The 21,506-nt window shown below is 40.7% G+C and overlaps 1 long non-coding RNA gene across 1 annotated transcript in view; it reads left to right on the forward strand.

Annotated features, from left to right (window-relative positions):
- Positions 1 to 837: 837 nt before the first annotated feature.
- LOC132535287 (uncharacterized) overlaps positions 838 to 21,506 on the forward strand; it is a 422,795-nt gene continuing 402,126 nt past the window's right edge. The window contains exon 1 of the long non-coding RNA XR_009547062.1: positions 838 to 963. This is a non-coding gene — a long non-coding RNA (uncharacterized LOC132535287). The remainder of the gene's footprint in view (positions 964 to 21,506) is intronic.

A 21,506-nucleotide genomic window follows, 5' to 3' on the forward strand; every position in this document is an offset into this window, starting at 1 on the left:
TTCAGGCAAGTCCCCTCTTCCATGAGCTCTTCTTGCAAAGTGGTAGGCGGGGCGTGATAGGGCTTAAGAGAAATTCCACTTTCATTTATTTGTGTTTCTTATTTACACACACACACACACACACACACACACACACACACACACGTGGTCATAGCTGCTCATGTTAAGGGTCATGAGTGAAAAAGCAGCCTGATTTTTGAGAGCTATCTAGCACTTCATTACAACTGAAACCAAGTGTTCATAGAAATAAAGTGAAATGAAGTATGGAGGGTGGAGAAAGGACAGGGCCAGGACTCTTATGCTATATGAAATGAGCTTGGTCTGCTCTGCAGCTAACACCTTTATAATATTATATATAGCAGCCTGTATAATGGAGGACACTCCCATCAGATTTCTTTTTTCTTTTCAACTTGGTTTGTTAAGAAAGCTTAATAGTGAATTTTGGTCCATACTGCTAGAGGGATACAGAATAAGGAAACTTTCCATGGAGGGGAAAGAATATGGAACTCTGGTGGTGGGAATTGTATGGAATTGTACCCCTTTTATTCTACAATCTTGCCAATCGTTATTAAATCATTAATTAAAAAGAAAGGAAAGCTTAATAGTGATTTCAAAATTTTACATAACTCAATATCATATGATTGGTGCTAACACAAGTGATGACATTATGTAGCAATTAATTTATAATGTTGACAGTAGTTTATTATAAACTTTATTATATGAGTTATAATATCAAATTCTTGTTCACAGCATCATTCTGCCTGGTATGTAGGAAAGAGTTGGGGGAGAGGCAAGACCAAAGGATGATATCATGGTCTAAGTGTGGTAATGGCAATGTAGATGGGTAAGAACAGATAGAAGCAATAGTCATCTAGGAGTTTGTGTCTGCTGCGGAAAGTGATGGTGTGTGTGTGTGTGTGTGTGTGTGTGTGTGTGTGTGTGTGTGTGTGTGTTTGTGTGTGTGTGTTTTCCAGGGAGGGGCAGAGTTGAAGAGTTAATAGTGATACTTTGGAACCAGGTGGTGACACACCCAATAAAGCACACATATAACAGTGCAGAGGGCTCAGGTCAAACCCTCTGGTTCCCCTCTGCAGTGGGGGGAAGCTTAATAAATATAGAAGCAGTGCTGCAGATCTCTGTCTCTATCTTTATCTCTCTCTCGTCCTCTTCTGTCAATTTCTCTGTATATAAAATAAATAAAATATTTTAAGGTACTCAAGGGCTGGCAAAATAGCTCACTTGGATCACATGCACAGACTAAGAAAAGAAGGTAAATAGGACAGAACTTAAGGAAAAGAATTTTGAAGCCACAGGAGCTTGGGTGAGAGTTCAATGGCAGAGCACCCACCTTACATGTGTGAGGCTCTGGGGTGAATCCTTGGTAACAAATGAGATCAGCAAGGATAACTCAACAGATAATGGACTCTCTCGTTTTCACTAGTTCTTTTTCTACCTCTCTCTATATTACTGTCTCTTTCATTCTAAAAAAAATAAAAAAGGAGAGGAGGGAGCAAAGAAAGGAGAAGAGAAAAGAAGAGAAGAGAAGAGAAGAGAAGAGAAGAGAAGAGAAGAGAAGAGAAGAGAAGAGAAGAGAAGGGAAAAATAGAAGCTGGTCTGGAGAGGTGATTCAATAGTAATGAACATGTGTGAATCTCCTCATTAGATCTCTAGCAACACATTTAAAAAGAATAATAATAATTAATCTGTCAATGCCCATGTCCTGTGGAGAAGCAATTACAGAAGCCAGACCTCCCACCTTCTGCACCCCATAGAGATTTTTGGCCCATAGTCCTAGAGGGATAAAGAATGGGGAAGTTTCCAGTGGAGGGAATGGGATATGGCACGCTGGTGGTGGAAGTTGTGTGAATTGTTGCCCTCTTATCCCACAATCTTGTTGATCAGTATTCAATCACTAATAATAATAATATAAAAAAAGAGAAGCTGAAAAAGAAGAAAACACAAAGCAGAACTTGGACTAGGTTAGGTGTATTGCATCAAAGTCAGACTCTGGGGTGGAGGGGGAGGTTCAGGTCCTGGAACATGATGGCAGAGGAGGACCTAGTAGGGGTTGTATTGTTATGTGGAAAACTGAGAAATATTATACATGTACAAAGTACTGTTCTTTACTGTTGAGTGTAAATAATTAATTCCCCCCAATAAAGAAAAATAATAAAATAAAAATGACACTAATAATAGAGGCCAGGTGGTACCTCAGCCAATAGAATATACACATTATTCTGTGCAAAGACCCAGGTTCAAGGCCCCAGTCCCTGCCTGCAAGGGGAAGCTTCATGTGTGGTCAAGTGCTGCAGGTGTTTTGCCCCTTGATGTCTCTCCCTACCTCTCTATTGCTCAGCCTCAATCAGAGAGGGGGGGGGTGGTTGCTGGGAATGGTGGAATCATGCAGGCACTGAAGATTCCCCCTAGCAATAACCCTGGTGGGAATAAAAAAAAAAAAAGGAAAAAGGAAGGAAGGGGGGAAGAAAGAAGGAAAGAAAAAGAAAGAAAGAAAGAAAGAAAGAAAGAAAGAAAGAAAGAAAGAAAGGAAAAGGGGGAGGAGAATGTTTAAGAGGAATCAAATTTACTAAAGCAACAGTTTGTTGGGGTGGGGAACCTGAAGGCCATTTCTTGAAAACTTCCTCTTCACAAACAAGGTCAGTGAGCTGCCCCTTTAAACGGCAGATATATTGATATTGCTTTAGTAGCATTCTTTCCTGACTAGAAAAGCAATAATTCATCCACATGAAAGATTGAAAGTTCCTGAAAGGGGGCTGGGCAGTAGTGCAATTGGTCAAGTGCACAAGGTTTAGAAGCTACAAGGGGGAGAGTCAAACTCCCTACTACTTGACTTGCTAGAAATGATGGCTACACTTGTCATTCTTCTTTATCTCGTATCCCTTCAGACCTTCCTTATTGGTACATAAACAAAATACTATCTCTGTGAAATGTTTTTTCCAAGTTTTATCCGGAAAGTATGTCTTATTGCTTCTAAAGGATACATTTTTAAAATGCTATATTTGTTGCTTCTAATGATGCTCACCTTAAAGTCAAGATTTGTCTTTTACTAGCTCCCCACCCCCACCACTCTCCACAGGGCTGCACAGCTCTGGTTTATGTTAGTACTGGGGATTGAATTTGGGTCTTTGGTGCCTCAGGGGTAAAAATATTTTTGCATAACCATTATGTTATCTGGGGATTTATTTTAAGATTAGTAGTGCTTTGCAGGTAGATGGCAACTTTATGTTTTTGACTGTGGGTGAAAGAATGCTGGGTGGTATGCTGTCTGGCATCTTAGCTTTGGTGAAATAGTTAAAAAAAAAAGTTTGGTGAAAGATGGTAGGTTATATACTCATATATTTTAGAATTCACACTGCAACTAAAGGAGACAGAGAATGATCTCTCTCACTTCTGCCTACTCCAAAGCTTGTTCCTGGAGACAAATGTTATTTTCAGCTGTTTGTCTGTGAAGGATGGATCGTGCATCAGATGTTCAGAATGGACTTTGCTAAGACATATCATTTTGATATATGGGTTATTTCCAGATAAGGTCAATGGAAGTCTTTCAGGTTCGTGGAAACTTTTTACCACTCTCTTTACTACCTAGAAGAATGAAAATTGGATGTATTACCCAGAGTTGGGATTTTTTTTTTTACCACCAATAACTGTCTTTTTAAGTTCCAAGTTAATAAATAACTTTATTTAAGATAGAGAAAAATTGAGAGGGAATGGGGACAGAGAGAGAGAGAAGTCTGTAACAATATTTCAATATTTGTGAAGCTTCCTTTTGCAGGTGAGGACCAGGTTTTTACACACCGTAATATGTGCACTCAACCAGGTGTACCACCACCTAGACCTAGCAATAACCTTTCTTTTTTTGAAAAAAAAATTAAAATTTATTTTATTGCATTTTTACCAAAGTACTACTCAGCTCTAGCTTGTGGTGGTGGTGGTGAGGGTAAGGGATTGAACCTAGACTTTAGAGCCTCAGGCATGAGTGTCTCTTTGCATAACCATTATGCAATCTACCCCTGCCCTACAATAACCTTTCTATTGGAGAAACCTGTCTAAAATAGAGAGCAAACATTTAATTATAGAAAATATGGTTTTTGACCTATGAGGGCCCCTCCTCTTTGCTTGAAGCCCCACGTCCCCATCCCATCCAGTAGCGCAGATATTAATTTGATTGCTTGACTAATCCAAGAAAAACCCAGGAAGGGAAGGGAAATTTTCTTTCCCTCTCAATGTTTACTTACAGATGTATTTTAACACACCCACAAGAAAACTTATGACCCTTCTCTTTAAGCACATAATGAAATATTAGACACACTAAGCCATCTTAAATTTGTTTTAAATTAACAACATACATTAGAAGTTCTTTTCTCCCCCCTAATTGTAAATTTCCCATTGAAAGCATGGACCAGTTGTTGCAAGCAAGGTATTTGAGTAAGGACTCACTCGGAGAGCGTGTCGGGGTTAGCAATAATTCTTTACTTATTTAGATGCCAGAGAAGGGTCACACAATTCACACAACACACAGTCAACCTGATACCTCTCTTTACTCAGTAGCTGTTTGCAGGTAAGGCTCACGACGTGGTCACCAGCCGCTGTGTCGCCAAAAGGGAGGTCCTTCGTCCGCTGGCAAGACCAGATGAACGAGGGTTTCTGGAAGCTGGGGAAGCAGTTACTTAGCCTAGCCACATGTGCTGAAGTCCTTCAGCACCACCAATAGCATCCCGGTTAGTAGCAGTGACAGTGCCTCATTCAGCTGGTTTCTGAGCTTCTATTTATACTAGCTTGCCTGTTTATTATTTTCATTTTTTTATTATTTATTTGTTATTGGATAGAGACAGAGAGAAATTGAGAGAGAAGGGGGAGATAGAGAGGAAGAGAGACAGACAGACATCTGCAGACCTGCTTCACTGCCTGTGAAGCGACTCCCCTGCAGGTGGAGAGCTGGGGGCTTGAACTGGGATCCTAACCGGTCCTTGTGCTTTGCGCCACTTGCGCTTACCCTGCGCGCTGCACTACCGCCCGATTCCCTGCCTCTGGTTTTAAGGTTACATCGCCATTTGGCCAATCAGTTTTGGGTTGATGTCTTAGCCTACGTATACATATGTTTCTGTCTTATCACAATATGCAGGCTCGCTATCGTTGCTATGGTTACATATTCATTATACCGGTGTTTTGCTAAAATAAACAATGGCATATCATATAGTTTGGACACATACTAAATTCACCTATTAGGTAAATTCCTCAAAATAAGTTGATGAAATCAAAGAGGATATTCAGTTGTTTTGACCGATATTACCATACTGATCTCCAAAGAATTTCCAATTTATAATCATTTCAAGAATATATGAAAAAGGAAATGGGCAGTGGCACACCTGGTTAAGTGCACATGCTACTATGCTGAAGGATCCAGGTTCAATCCTCTGGTCCCCACCTTCAGTGGGGAAGCTTCAAAAGTAGTAAAGTAGGGTTACAGGTCTCTCTTTCGTTCTTTATATCCCCTACCTCTTTATTTCTCTCTGTCCTATCAAATTAAATAAAGTTTTAAAAATGTTAATAAAAAAGGATATATGAGGGAGCCAGGTGGTGGCAAACCTGGCTAAGCTCACACATTACAGTGCTCAAGGACCCAGGTTCTAGCCCCCAGTTCCCACCTAAATGAGGAAAGCTTAATAAGTGGTGAAGCAGAGATGCAGGTTTCTCTCTTTCTGTCTCTTTACCTATCTCCCCCTCCCTTCTCAATTTCTGTCTCTATCCAATTATAAACAAATAAAGTTTATTTTTATTTTTTAATATCTATTTATTTATTTATTTTAAAAAGAAGATATTAACAAAACCATAGGACAGAGGGATAAAACTACACAATTCCCACCACCAGATCTCCGTATCCTATCCCCTCCCCTAAGAGCTTTCCTGTTCTTTATTTTTAAATTTTTATTTATTATTTATTTATGATTGGATAGAGACAAAGAGAAATTGAGAGGGAAGGGGTAGGTAGAGAGGGAAAGAGACAGAGAGACACCTGCAGTCCTGCTTCACCACTCTTTAAGCTTTCCCCCTGTAGGTGGGGACCAGGGTCTTGAACTTGGGTCCTTGAGCACCATAATGTGTGAGTTTAACCAGGTGCGCCACAATGTGGCCCCCTAAAATTTAAAAAAGAATATATGAAAAAAAAATTAAGAAACACCTACTTTTCTTTGTCATTTCCATAACAATGCTACCAAACTTTTTTTTTCTTTCTTTCTTGCCATCAGGATTATTGTTGGGGCTTGGCACTTAAATGATCACTCTCCCACTCCAAGTGACCTTTTTTTTTTTTTTTTCTTTTTCCTGGATAGAGGGTGAGAGGCAGAGATAGAGAAGGAAAGAGATACAGATAAAAGGAGAGACACCTGTAGCTCTGTTGCATGGCAAATGAAGCTTCCTTCCTGTAAGTGGGGTTGAGGGTGGGGCTTGGTGACTCAGCCATTTGGCCAACATTATGCATGTTAGGTTTCTTTTCCATTTCCTTGGGAAATGAGTCACAAACCTGATGAGGGAGCTTTTAGTGAATTTGCAATTAACATTTACCTAATGAAGGCAGGTGAACACAAACTCAAAGATTTAAGAGCCATTCATGTTTTCTGTTGATAGTTTTTGCTCTTTTTTTTTGGTTGAATTGTCATTTGTTTATCATTTCCACTTAGAAACAAATTTCTTTTACTGTAATGAAAACTGAAACTTTTTTTTAAACCTGGTTCATCATTTCTTGTTTGTTTTCCTTTATGCTTTGCTATATATTTAAAATCTTAATGAATTTTTTTTTCTTCAGGTTTTATGGATTTCCATCACACTTAGAAATACTTTACCTGTTCCATGATTTTTGTTTGTTTTGTCATTGTTAGCATTTCACAGCTCTACTTTGATTTTTGTGAGTGAGAGAGACAGAGAGACTACAAGCTTCCTCCAGTGCAGTGGCGGTTGGACTCAAACCTGAGTTTGAGTATGTGGCAATGCATTATCCAGGTGTGCTTTCATTCCAGTTCCATCGCTTTTTTTTTTTTAATGTTTTCTATAGTTTCCTTTCCTGTGGGTAAGTCTTGGGCCTGCCAGGAGTTTATTTTGGTGTAAAAGTGATAGAACTAATCACTTTTTTAAAAAAATGTTTTATTTATAAAAAAGAAATATTGACTAAACCATAGGATAAGAGGGGTACAACTTCACACAGTTCCCACCACCAGACCTTTGTATCCCATCCCCTCCTCTGATAGCTTTCCTATTCTTTAACCCTCTGGGAGTATGGACCCAAGGTCATGTGGCTACTCTGCTGTTCGACCAGCAATTTAGTGAAACCACTTTTTTTTTTTTTAATCAAAGCACTGCTCAGCTCTGGTTTAATGGAGGTGCAGGGGATTGAACCTGCGACTTTGAAGCCTCAGGCATGAGAGTTTGTTTGCATAATCACTATGCTAATTCCTCCTCCTGAAGCTGCATGTTTAAGTGATGTACAATGCATAATTTTACAAGAAAAAAGTCTGGGAAGCTTAACTCTGTACATTTCAAATATATATATATATATATATATATATATTTCAAATATTTCAAATAAATATAATATATAATATTTCTATTTATATATATATATATATTCCATAGAGGAAGGAAAGGCAAATAAATCTACAAACCAACCAACTAAATTCTCACACATACTACATATTACTGATAATATAGATTGTTCTCAGATATTTCTACACACTTTGAATTGACCCTTGGCACACTGGGTGATTCTTCAAGACTGTTCCTATTTCTCTAGCAAACCCAGTGTGGCCCTAGCCAGCACTCAGCAGAGAGGTCAGCAACAAAATTGCCCCTGTCTGTTACAGTTGTGTATCTATAGGTATGAGCTACAGAATCAGGCTGGCAAAACAGCTCACTTGGATAGTGAACTCTTTTGCCATATGCATGAGCCAGATTCAAGACAACCCCCCAGCACACTGAAAGAAACTGTGGTCTCTTTCACTCTCTCTTTCTCTTTCTGCCTTTCTGTATTTAAAACAAACAAACAAAAAACCAAAATAAAACCAAAAAGAGCCATGGAATCCAGGTAGGATTCTCTAGTGAGATGAATTCAGTTGCTGGTAGTTTCTGATGTATCAGTCAATCTCACTTTGAAGACATATGGCGGTTGACTATGGAAGTGGGGGGTAGAGTTTGAGGCTAGAATTCTTCATGGTGGTAATAGGGATTGATTTATGCTTTAAGAACATCTTTGAGGCAATGGAGAAAGCATAATGATTATGCAAAAGACTTTTGTGACTGAAGCTCTTGAGGTGTCAAGTTCAATGCCCAGCACCATCATAAACCAGAGCTGAGCAGTGTCTTCCAATGCTGCATTTCTCTCATTAAAATAAATAAACAATCTCTGGCAAATTCACACACACACACACACACACACACACACACACACACACACACACACTTCAAGCATGTGGGCTACTAAAATGCTTCTTAAAAAATTCTAGGGAGTCGGGCTGTAGCGCAGCGGGTTAAGCGCAGGTGGCGCAAAGCACAAGGACCGGCATAAGGATCCCGGTTCGAACCCCGGCTCCCCACCTGCAGGGGAGTCCCTTCACAGGTGGTGAAGCAGGTCTGCAGGTGTCTATCTTTCTCTCCTCTCTATTTTCCCCTCCTCTCTCTATTTCTCTCTGTCCTATCCAACAACGACAACAATAATAACTACAACAATAAAACAACAAGGACAACAAAAGGGAATAAATAAAATAAATATTTAAAAAAATGAATAAAATATTTTTAAAAAAAAATTCTAGAGGATGGGAGACTAGGCTCCTCAATGGACCAATCTTGGAAAAGGTAGTATGACTGATAGTGTTCTTTTGTGACCAAGAAAAAGCAAGGCAGAGCTCTCTCCCCTGAACTACACAGTTCTCTATTTTTTTTTTCTTATTTATATATGAGAGTGACAGAGAAAGAGACATATAGACAGAGAAACTAGAGCACTGCTAAGCTTTGGCTTATGGTAGTACACCTGGGATTGAACCTGGGATCTTGGAGCCTCAGGCATACTAACATTGACACATTGAGCTATTTCCCTGGACTTCTGGTTCTCTATGCTAATGATGAAGAATCCAACAAGGACCAAAGACTATGGGATTCAGAACATAAGTTGAACTCTAGATTGCTATTGTGATCCTAAGTGAATGTTTACTCTCTCATCTTTGTCATTTGCATCATGGGGATAGAGAATATCAATAAGTGTATAGGCATGTTTGGTGGCCTTAGATTGCTCATATGTGTGAATTTCCTAACTCAGAGTGGCTGTCATCACTGGCAACACTGTCATTATTATAATATTAACGGAAATACCCAACACAGTGGGGCATGAATGTAGGTCATGCATGAATTCTAGCACCCCGTATGAGCATACTCTGATGGTTCATAGCCATTCTGTATGAAGAGCTGCTGGTTAAGCCAGAAGGCAGGAACAGGCCCTAGAGCAGTGTGTGACCTGAAGGAAATCATTTCTCATTAAAAACATTGTGTTTTTCCTCTGGGTATGGACCTGCTTCAGGAATAACTAAAGCAGATCCATAAGGTGCTTGAGGTCAAGAGCGGCAGTCATCATCTTCTCAAACACTTAGAAGCAACCCCCATCACTGACAGGTGATGTTGATGAGTAAGCCTGTAGCAGTTCTTTGCCCTTGGGTGGGATAGCTCTGAGGCTGAGATCCTATAACAGGATTTGGTAATTCCCTGGAGCCTGGCACTCTTAATCTCATAAAGGAGATACAGAAAGATAAACTAGAACTATGCTCATTGCTGACTTATGGTGGTGGTGGGAATTGAACCTGGGACCTTGAAGCCTCAAGCAGGGAAGTGTTTTGAATAACCATTATGCTGTTTCTCTAGTCATGGTCCCAACTTCCTAAGAAATGTTAACCATCAATTTTTATCTCTTTGCATGAAGAAATAGATGATCTGTGCTTAGACAAAAGACAGACTCTCTAATGAGGTTGGGGCTCCAAGGAAAGATTGTAATTGGATGTGAAACCAATGATGGACTCTGCCTTCTGAGAACTAATCCTCTAAGGCTGAGTATGTAGACTTGAATTCAGAGATGATGTGGCATTTCCTAGTTCACTAAAGCAAATACGGACTTTCTGCCCCAGAGTGGAAAGGAAATAAAAGCTTCTTATGGTATCCACCTACCTGCCTTCCTACAAGTTCAATGACACATATCCTAAGTAGGTACTTCCTGCCAGTGATGATTTTCAAGAGACTCTGAGGAAAATGCTATGCAGCATTCTCTAGAGAACTTCAAAAGACAGGAGATGACAGAATTAAGACAAGATAGACAGAGATGTCAGAGATCATGAGCATAATACTGGATGGGCAGGAGCACAGAAGGACAACATTTCTGTTTCTGCACATTCTGGAGGTGGCAGGAATAATTTGTTACTAGGTAGCTAGAAATGTCCTAAGTTCATATAACCAGCAAAATGAATCAAGAACGTCAAGCTTTGATGTGTTCTAGGGGAAGGTCCAAGTTGCAACCTTTTAATCACAATAAAAAAAATGGAGATGCTTGATGACGATTTTGATAAGTGTTCAGGCAAGTGGAAAACAGTAGGGAAAAACAACCATTCTTACCTTCGGATATTTTTCAGGACCATGGACAGTAGAACATGGGTCTATGCTTACATCTTCATTATAGGTAGTATTAAGCTGGGCATTTATTTATGACAGGCTCAAAATACAAATGCCATCACATCATCAAAGAGAGATTGAACTATATTGTAACTGGTACAGTGAGAAAGGCTTAGTGGAGAAACACGAGTTTGGCTTTAAATGATGGGGGAATGTTTGGCTGTAGGAAAGAGGAAATTATCAAAGGAGGTAAATTAAACAAAAACAGAGTGTTGAAATAGAGCATATATTCAGAAAATTCTAAGTGGCATGAAGTGAGTGGGGGAGGAACTACAAAGAACAGAGTCTAAGAATTTAAAAACAAAAAAAAAATAGCTTGGGATCTATGGAGCAATTTGAGTTCCACACCAAGAAGATAGGACTGCTAATTCATCAACATCAGGCAACAGCAGAAAACTCTGGAGAAGAAGCCTGGTGTGATGACAGAGATGCTGATGGCCGTACGAAAGGTTGGTTCTGGGAGGTTCAGGAAGATTTATGAGGAGGCTGTGACAACAGTGACAAAGAGGGTCTGGGCTTCACTAGAGACTACTTGCTGGAATGAACACTGCATACAATTTTCCAAAGAGTTTTTACCCAGATAAACTCTAGTAGGCACTCAGGATATGTAGAGTTGAACTGGTGGGAAGACAAATAGGTGGATACCTTTACTTCCTTCCTAGTTTTTGGCAGAACATCATCATCCACTACAGTGAGCTGAAAAGGGCTGCATCAACTCTAAGTTCAAACCTGCACTCTCAGTCTTAGGGAATTAGTTCTCAGAAGGCAAAGACCTCATGACATTTCCTCTTCAACAATGGTGGAAATAATGAAGAGGCTAAGACTGCTAGTGTCGGAACAAGGACATTGAAACACAAGGTGAAGTTGACACTGAGGTTTTCAGTTTGGTGCCAGTTGAGCTTCTCTCAACAGAAAGGGAATTTAGGACGATTTAGTTTCCACTTCATTCTCTCCTTCCATTCTTTATCTCTACAAGTCCAGTGTGTTTCTGACCCTCCTGAATCCCTGAACTTCTTCTTCTGCAGATCTGTCCTCTTTTGGCAGAATTAAGTTTTCCTCTGTACTGGAAAAACTGGTTATATGACCTTAGTAACAAAAGCTTCCTTGAACTTTCATCCCCACCATCTAAAATGAGAAGGCTGAAATACAATCACATTCTTTTAAAGTTCTATCTTGTTTCAATTTACTGCTTCTGCTGGGGCTAAACATACTCAGTTGTTGAGCTTTCAGGACATTCTCATCTCATTTGTGTAGATATTTTAAAAGGGTGCAAAGCCTCATTAAGAAATCTGGCAGGTGAAACAAGTCTGCAGGTGTCTATCTTTCTCTCCCCCTCTCTGTCTTCCCCTCCTCTCTCGGTTTCTCTCTGTCCTATCCAACAACGAACGAACGACATCAACATAAGCAACAACAATAATAACCACAACAAGGCTACAACAACAAAGGCAACAAAAGGGGGGGGGGAATGGCCTCCAGGAGCAGTGGATTCATGGTGCAGGCACTGAGCCCCAGCAATAATCCTGGAGGCAAAAAAAAAAAAAAAAAGGAAATCTGGCATGGGGGCAGGTGGTAGCACACCAGGTTAGAAGAAGCACAAGGACCTGCTCAAGGATCCCGGTTCAAGCCCCTGGCTCCCCACCTTCTGGGGGCAGGGGTCACTTCACAAACTCTGAAGCCTGTCTGCAGGTCTCTATGTTTTTCTTTTCTTCTCTATCTTCCCCATCTCTTTCAATTTCTCTCTGTCCCATCTAGTAAAATGGAAAAAAAAAATGGCCTCCAGGAGCAGTGGATTCATAGTGCTGGTACCTAGCCTCAGCAATAACCCTGAAAGCAAGAAAAAAAAATGGCAGCAAGGTGGTAATTCAAGCAGCTGCCTTTGAGCTGGATCTGGAGAGGAAGATAGAACCTGGATTTAGATTAGAGGAGTTCTGATTTGCAAAACCACTTTCCTCAATTCAAGAATTTTTTAAATTTAGTTATCTATTTAGGATAGCTACAGATAGAAAATGAGAGGAAAGCAGAGAGAAAGAGGAGAAAGAGACACCTTTGCAGCAATGTTTCACCACTCTTAAAGCTTCCCTACTTCAGGTGAAGATTGGGGGCTTGAACCCAGGTACTTGCACACTATAATGTGTGCATTCAACCTGGTGCTTGTGCCACTGCCTGGCCCTATGACTTATTTATTTACTTACTTTAATGTGTGACAGAGAGACCAGGGTACTATTCGGTCCTGGTACATGGTGTTGCCAGAAACTGAACTTGGGGCCTCTGGGGCTTTAGGCATGAAAGCCTGCTACTCTGCTGCTGCCCTATCTCCCTGGCCCCTTACGCCTTTCCTTTTAGCTAAGTCCCCTCAGGTTTTTGTTGGAGTACTTGCTCAACCAGCAGGAAGCACAGAAGACTGAGCATGTAGGGGGCCATGCTGTAACTCAAGGCAGTCAGGCTTCTAGATGGGTACCTGTGAATCAAACGAAGTAATTGGGCAACCAGATACACCCTCCATGAGCCCTACACAGTCCTACAATTCTGTCCCCTCTACTTCTTTGAACTGAGTGGGCTTCTCCAGGTGCAAACCCTGGACCAGCATCAAGGCATCTCCTAGAAACTAATTAGAGATGCAAATTGTCAGTCTCCACCCCAGATCTACTCTGTTCCAAGCTCTGGGGGTCGGCCCAGCAATCCTTGCTTTAACAAGCCCTGTGGGTGATTCTGATGCATGCTTAAGTGTGAGCACCAAAGGAATTAAAAGATGGAGAGAGAAAAGAAAAATGCATTACTGCTCTTAAATAATACATGAATGTATTCATTACTTTGAGCTGAAGGCAGAACCTGTAATGTGCAGTAACATTTTTTGGAATGGATGGAATGTAATTTTCTTGATTAAAGTAGACATTTTGGTGAAACCTAGCAACATTTTTTTTTTGCAGGGGCGGGGGTTGGGCAGGACAAAGGAAGAAGGAAATTACTCAGGAACATTCAGTCTAAAGATGCAGGTAATTAAGGCAAATGAGTGCTGGGTTTGCATTTGCATTGACTAAACAGGCGAGTTCCAAACCTATTTTGTTTTTCTTTCCTTCTTTTTTCTTTTCTTTTTCTCTCTCTTCCATTTTTTTTTTTTTTTTTTTTACCAGAGCACTGTTCAGCTCTGGTGTATGGTGGTGCAGGGAACTGAACCTGGGGCATTGGAGCCTCAGGCATGAGGATCACTTGGCATAACCATGATGCTATCTACTCTCCGCCCTCTTTCTTTCTGTTTAAATCTGTGCAACCTTTGATTTAAAATTAAATCTAGGGCTGGTGAAATAACTCACTTGGATAGTATATTGCTTCGCCATGTGTAAGATCCAGGCTTGAGTCCATATGATCCAGCCCTCACCATACTGAAGGAAGTTTTGATGCTGTAATCTCTTGTTTTCTTTCTCTCTCCTGGTCTCTATCTTAACACTGTATATATATTCTTTTTGTTTGTTTGTTTTTTCTTCCTGGAGCACTGCTCAGCTTATAGTGGCTTATAGTGGTGTTAGGGATCCAACCTAAGATTTTTGGTGCCTCAGGCATGAATGACTTTTTGCATAACCATTATGCTATTTCCCCCAGTCCACTATCTTAAAAAATAATAAAGAAATGAAATAAAATCTGAATGGAAACCCCACTGTAAAACACATAGTTGTGTTACACACTAGAGAAATGGGTAGGGAGCTGGGTCTCTGTCTCTTTCCTTCCCTTTTCTCTCTTAAATGGCTGGTGAGGCTTCAGGTCAGACCCTTTACTGCAGAAAACAGCTTTAGTTTTAGTGGCAAAACCATTGTAATGGCCTGGGGGGCAAAGGGAAGCCCATCCTATTCCTGGCATTTTGGTTCACACCAACAGTAAATTTGTTTCTTTGTTATGGCTATGCCTTTTCCTGAAGACCAAGGCTGGGGAGCGGGAAGGTGGACTTCATCTGAGAGAGGCCCCTGAGGAGTGGGGCAGTGAGCACAGTGAATGAGCAGGTGTTTAGATATCTGCCCTGTGAAAAGGAAACCAGCATATACATATATTCAAGCCCACCAATCTGGGCAGACTGTGAAACTGCCAGCCTGGGAAATAACAATGGCTCAGTCTAGATGTCTGTCTCCATATTTTGCTAGGGCAGATAGAGTTTCCTTTCCACGGGGTTCATCTTTTTTCTGGAGAAATCCACTTTTACTTGCATGTACATTTGCATGCTTCTAGAAAAACAGAAAGCTCATGGAGCCAGCTGCTCAGTCTCACCAGAAATTTTGTGAGTCAAATCTCCTTTGAAAATTACTGTTTCACAGAAATGTTAAACCAGCAGGAGCTTAGGTATGTTTTAGTCTAGTGGGTTTTGGATATATTTTTTTTCTTTTAGTAACCCAATACTTTACCCCAAATCAAGGCCATCCAAAAGCAGATTTTAAAAAGGAGTTCATTCCACATGCCCCTTTAGCCTTGTCTTCTTATTAGACAGTGACCTTGAGGACAGTGCAGTAACTCTTAGCTTAAAACCATTGGCACAGCTTTGTTAGCAAAGCAAAAGGGCTTTTTAAAAAGAAAAACAGGACAAGAATGAGTCAGATCTGAATTAAAAATTATTCTCTGGTCCTTAGGTCTTTCCTTTGCAATAACCCAAGGTATGCATTCATTTGGTTGGTGTAGCTTCTAGGCACATTCATTTCTTTATTCATTCAGCAAGTGTTTACTAAGCACCTGCTATGTTCCCAGTACTAGTCAGCTGTTTTCAACTCACTAGGGAAAAAAGAGCTGCTGTTCTGTTCTCACACATCATACTGCAGCATAGATATTCAGATTAAGTGACTACACAAATACAAGCAAAATTTCAACTGTTATTTACTTAAGGACAACAACAACAAGAAGCAGAGGACAAACCAAGAACTTCTAGAAGTGCTTGGTTCTGGTAAAATTTAGCTCCCTTTCCCTGTTCTCCAGGGGCAAAAAATATATATATATATGTATATATATATATATGTGTGTATATATATATATATATATATGAAATGATGACAGAAGATTTTTTTTTTCCTCATCAGAGTGGCTAGGAAAGGTTTCCTTCATAATGAAAAAAATTACAAGTGAGATCCAGATGCCCAGTTGTTAAGGGAAAGAATGCCAAGAGAAATAGCTCAATGCACTAGAGCACAGTGTTAGTATGCTTGCGACTCCAAGGTCCTCAGTGTAATCCTTGGAAACACAATAAACCACAGCAGATCAATGCTTCTGCTCTCCTTCACTCCTCCCCCACTGTCATAAAATAAATACATCTTGGGGGCTGGGTGGTCTCACACCTGGTTAAGTGTATACATTTCTATAAGCTAAGATCTGGGTTCAAGCCTCCCACTCCACTCCTGCAGAGGGAAGCTACACAAGCAGTGAAACAAGTACTGCAGGTGTCTCTCTGTCTCTCTCCCTCTTTATTTTCTGCCCTTCTTAATTTCTCTCTACCCTATAAAATAAAGAAAAAAAAAAGGAAAAATGTTGATCAGGAATGGTGGATTTGTCACAGAGGCACCAAGCCTCAGTGATAACCCTGGTGGCAATAAATAAAATCTTACCAAAAAAGAAAGGAACAGATAGTGACACACTTGGTAGAGTGCACACATTATCATGCATAAGGACAGAGTTCAAATAGCTAGTTCTTATCTATGTAGGGAATCTTCAGAGTGGTGAAGCAGTGCTGTACATCTCTCGCTCCTCTCTCTCTCTCTCTCTCTCTCCCTATGTCTTTTTTATCTCAAGCACAAACAAAAAGAAAAAAAAGAAAAAGAAATGAATGGATATATGATGTCCAGTAATGATGGAGTTGTTGTGTAGGCACTGGGCCTCAGCGATAACCCCAGTTAAGAATATGATTGGAGCTTGAAATGTTCCTACTCATAACCACAGAATGTGAGCTCAGATCTACAGGGATACAGAGGTCACATAGGCTCCTAAGCTGAATATGGTCCCCAGATCACATCAAATTGGTGGGGTTTATGGTCAACATTATTTATACCCCTTCCCCATATTAGGGAGCTACTCTCTTCCCTGATCCAGCTTTCTGGTCCTTTTGCCAGCCATGACATCATCTCCCCAGACAATAACTTGGATCCACCTGCATATCAGATTTCAGGCTCAGAGGAAAATAGAAAAAAAAAAAAACTAGTATAGCCATAGGCCCTTTGGAATATAACTAAAATATGCCTACTAGCAATCTACAAAATGGAGGCCAACCCAACTCTTCATCTGCATTATTCCAGCCTTTAGGTCCATGATTGTTCAACAACTTGTTTTGCTTTGTATGTTAACTCTCTTTTCGGCCACCAGGTTCCGGATGCTAGCATGATACCGACCAGACATTTCTGGACAGACAACCCCACCAATGTGTCCTGGAGCTCCGCTTCCCCAGAACCCTTCCCCACTAGGGAAAGAGAAAGACAGGCTGGGGGTATAGATTGACCTGTTCATCAGGGAAGCAATTACTGAAGCCAGACCTTCCACCTTCTGCATCCCACAATGACCTTGCATCCATACTCCCAGAGAGTTAAAGAATAGGAAAACTATCAGGGGAGGGGATGGGATGGGATACTGAGATCCGGTGGTGGGAATTGTGTGGAGTTGTACCCCTCTTATCCTATGGTTTAGTCAATGTTTCCTTTTCTTAAACAAAAAAATTTAAAAAAAAGAATATGATGAGAAAGAGTGAAGGGAATAGCATTCATGGTGTTGCAACAATATGTATTTCTACAACCATGTAGCAAGTGTGACAAATACAGAGCCTATGGTGTGCAGAAAGCACATAGAAAGGGAGAAGATGAACTTGCTAAGACTATCCAGGATCTTGGAAGACTTAGTTAAAAGTCAGTCTTATTCTAGGAGCAATGGAAGATAATGGGAAACTTTTGACATTCACAGAGTGAGATCTTATTTGTTTCAAAAACTACTTATCTTCTGCAGTAACACATAGTTCGAGGACAGGCTCCAGGGAAGACAGTGAGCAAGGACAATGTTAGATTCTGAATGATGGCAGACAGGATGGAGAAAAATGAATTTAAGAGCACTTGTATGTCCCTTAGCACAGGAAATGGAAACTGCAGCAGATGTGGAGGATAAGGACCCAGACTGTGGAAAGGGTCATGTATAGCTTGTGCCTTGTGCACAGTCACTATGAACAATGCAGAAGACTGTACTTGCCCAGTCAGTGGTTCCCAGCCTTCAGTGTTCATTGTAATCACCAAAGAATTAAGAAAAAAATATATCACTTAAGCCCTCACCTCAGAGACTCTGGCTTATTTGGCTGGAGCAAAGAGGTCTGAGCAACAATATTTTCCCCAAGCTCCTGGGGTGACCCTGACGTGCCACCAAGACTGAAAACTACATTCTAAGCGCTTTCCCCAGAAGACTTGATGTGATCCCATAAATGGATATTGATGGTGGTTTTCCATGGCAAATTGATTTTCCACCCAGAAAGGAAGATTCCCTGGGGGAATAAAGACATAGAAAAAATAGGAAGCAGCCCAAAGTGCCTGGTCAAGGGAAAGAGGGACAGTGTGGACTAGAAAGGACCTCAGACTCAGAGAAATCACAAGCAACTTTCACACCAGTAAAGAGAAGATAGTGAGGGGCCAGGTGTTGACTGAGCACACATGTTATAATGTGCAAGGATCCATCCGTGCTTGAGCCCCAGGTCCCCACCTGCAGGGGGAAAGCTTTGTGAGTGGGATAAAGCAGGATAAAGAGACAAATGTCTCTCTATGTCTCTTCCTCTCTATCTTCCCCTCTCCCTCTTGATTTCTGTCACTATCAAATAAATAAAGATAATAAAAATTAAAATAAGTAAGGGAAGACAGGGGATAAAATGGGTGGATCTCAAAACCCAAACCCTCATCAGCATAACTTAGATGTCTGGTTCAAGCACAGATCATCGGGTGCCACACTCTCATTGTCTTAGTGGATCTGGGATGCACTGGATCGACCTTCCCGTGGTGCATCCCGTGAGTACCCATTCCTTGGGGAAACTGACGATCCTTCCTAGCCGACTGAATCCACATGGATCCCAGTCACTTTCAAAGCCAGCAGCAAGCAGCTCCTGACGGCTTTCAACCTGACGCTGTTGACTGGCTACGGAAGAAGGGCAAACGCTAGAAGAAGAAGTGGATCTGGAGTGGGGCCTGAAAATCTGGATTACTAAATACTGCACAGGGGAAGCTGATGCTGCTCCAAATTCAAGGTTAGGATTAAGGTGCTATGAACAGAAAGTAGGAGCCCAGGAGAAACCCAGTCTTTGAGATAGAGATTTGGCTTTTATTTACAGAAAGAATATTGAAGCCTACCCTATTTACTGAGTTTTTTCACCTAAGATGAGTGACTTCTTTACTTGATTCTAACCCCAGTTAGCCAGAGATATCATGCAAAGAACCACTGAACTAAATGACTTTTTTTAAAAAAAAAACACTAGCAGCCCTGAAGTGGTTTAAAAGTTAATGATATGGTTGTTTATTTATTTATTTACTGTGGATAGAGACAGAGAAATTGAGAGGGAAGAATAGATGGGGCAAGAGTAGGGGAGAGAGAGACCTATAGCACTAGTCACCACTCATGAAGCTTCCCCTGCGGCAGGTAGGGATCTGGGGCCTGAACCCAAGTCCTTGCGCACCATGATTTGTACACTCTTCACAAGTATCACTACCTGCTGCTTCTCCTCCCCCCCCAAAAGACTTTTAAACGCCCTTCAGATTCTAGCATTGCATTAAACAAGTAGGTCTATTGCCAAATAAATGGAGCTCTGGAGTTCAGTTGCTGTGTGCGTGCTTACATAAATGGCCTCGGTCACTTACAATTCATGTAACTTCGGAAAAATGGCTAACTCGTTCTGCGTCTCTATTTTTCCTTATCACAAAGTCAGGAAGAGAATACTGATTATACAAGTTTATAGCCACTGTGAGCACACACACAAAGCACAGAGTAGGGGGCAAACATTCTTAGCAGTAAGGATAGACAGCAAATGTCTTTTGGTTGACTATCTCTGAAGTTTCCCTTCTGATTGCTTCTACTCAGAGACTTAAGGAAACTTTTGTTGTCAAGGTTTCTTATTATTTAATCAAGCCATGTGACTTTTGGCTTGTTACAGCTTTCCAGTTTGTCTCTGGGGTTTGGTATTTCTGCTATCCCAAAGAGACAGTCTGTAAGGCTAGCATAATGAAATGCAACATTTTAAGTGAAAGCCTTTGGAAAAGCAAGACAAACCTACTGGATCGATATTCATTATTTATTGAACGTCAATGACCAGTACCTCTAAGAGAGTCCCAGAATCCTCTCATTTGTGCTGTGGGACATAAACATTTGTATAAAAAAAAGGAGTATGACATTCGTTGGCTCCCAATAGGGCAGTTGTAGTTTCTGTTAAATGTAGCTAATACTTGTTAAACCATGGGATAAATCAGTACTTCTGGGTGACAGGCTTTTTTTTTTTCTTTTTTTTTTTTTTTGACCAAGCTCTGTTTTCTTTACAGAGCCAAGTGGAGTGAAGGGAGAAGTTTTCAGGGGAGGAAACCGAAGGTCCTGTGTCCATTCATATGTCTTCAAGTAGGAGTCCCTACTATCTTTCTTTCTTCCCCACCCTTTTTTTTTCTCCAGGGTTATCACTGGGGCTAGGTGCCAGCACTATAAATCTACTGGAAGCCTTTTTTTTTTTTTTTTCTATTTTATTGGTAGGACAGTGAGAAATTGAGAGGAGAGAAGAGATAAGGAGAGAAAGAGAAAGACATCTACAAATCTACTCCACCACTTGTGAAGCATCCCCCCTGAATGTGTGGAGCCAGTGGCTAGAACCTGGATCCTTGTCCACACAAGGATCTTAGTACTGTGAACTTAGTACCTTGAACTTATTACTCTGTGCTTTTAACCAGGTGTGCCACCGCCCGGCTTCTCTACTACCTTTCCAGTCTCATGCTGGAATACACTCTCTGCTTGACTTCAGCAAATAGGGCTCAGTGTTGCTTATCAATATACTGTATGGCATACTCTGCCATTCGTGAATTGAGCAGGTGACTTAAAGGGCCTTCCCTGCTCCTCCATATCAAGATCAAGTTCATCATTTGACATCTATCACAGATGATGCTTCCTCCAAGGGTGCCTCCACCAGTCCCCTCTATGTTCCTGTGTTTGTTACTGTCAATCTCTCCTGAGCAATCTGGGGTCTTTTTTTTTCACTCTAAGTTGCCATCACTGTAAATTTTTGTTTTTCTCTCTCCAAAAGTGGCTTTCAACACAAGCTTCTCCTTGGCCGATTGTCAATGCAACTTTGGATGACTATCCAAGGTTTAATTAGCAACCAAAAGAATAGAATCCTAGATGATGCTCAGAGACTTGAATTTTATTTTACCTTCCTCGACCTGCTCAATTTTTATCAAAAGCATGGTAAGATTCAAAAACTTGACCAGCAAAAGCATATATCCTTGTATCACACTGTTTGGGCCTCTTTATGGGAACTATGCTTTAGTGTGCAATCTGCCTGAGCTAAGAAACAGCAAACAAGCTCTATAAAACCCATAGCTGTATTACTGTCGAAAGCTCTTTAAAAAACCTGCAAGGTGACTTTATTCTCTATCAGAGAAATTGTGCCCAATATTGAGAAGCAGGAAAAGATGTACCTTTCCTGAGCAAACCGCAAGCTTTAATCTTGTTGATAGCACTTAGTGATGTTCTGTTTTTACTTTTGCCTTGGTTGGGGAGAAAAATCCAAGTAAGGGATGATTAGATGTGCTGTTTGTCTATTAATCCATCTATGAATTTAC

Source organism: Erinaceus europaeus, chromosome 2 (genome assembly GCF_950295315.1).
Source record: "Erinaceus europaeus chromosome 2, mEriEur2.1, whole genome shotgun sequence".
NCBI lineage: Eukaryota > Metazoa > Chordata > Mammalia > Eulipotyphla > Erinaceidae > Erinaceus > Erinaceus europaeus.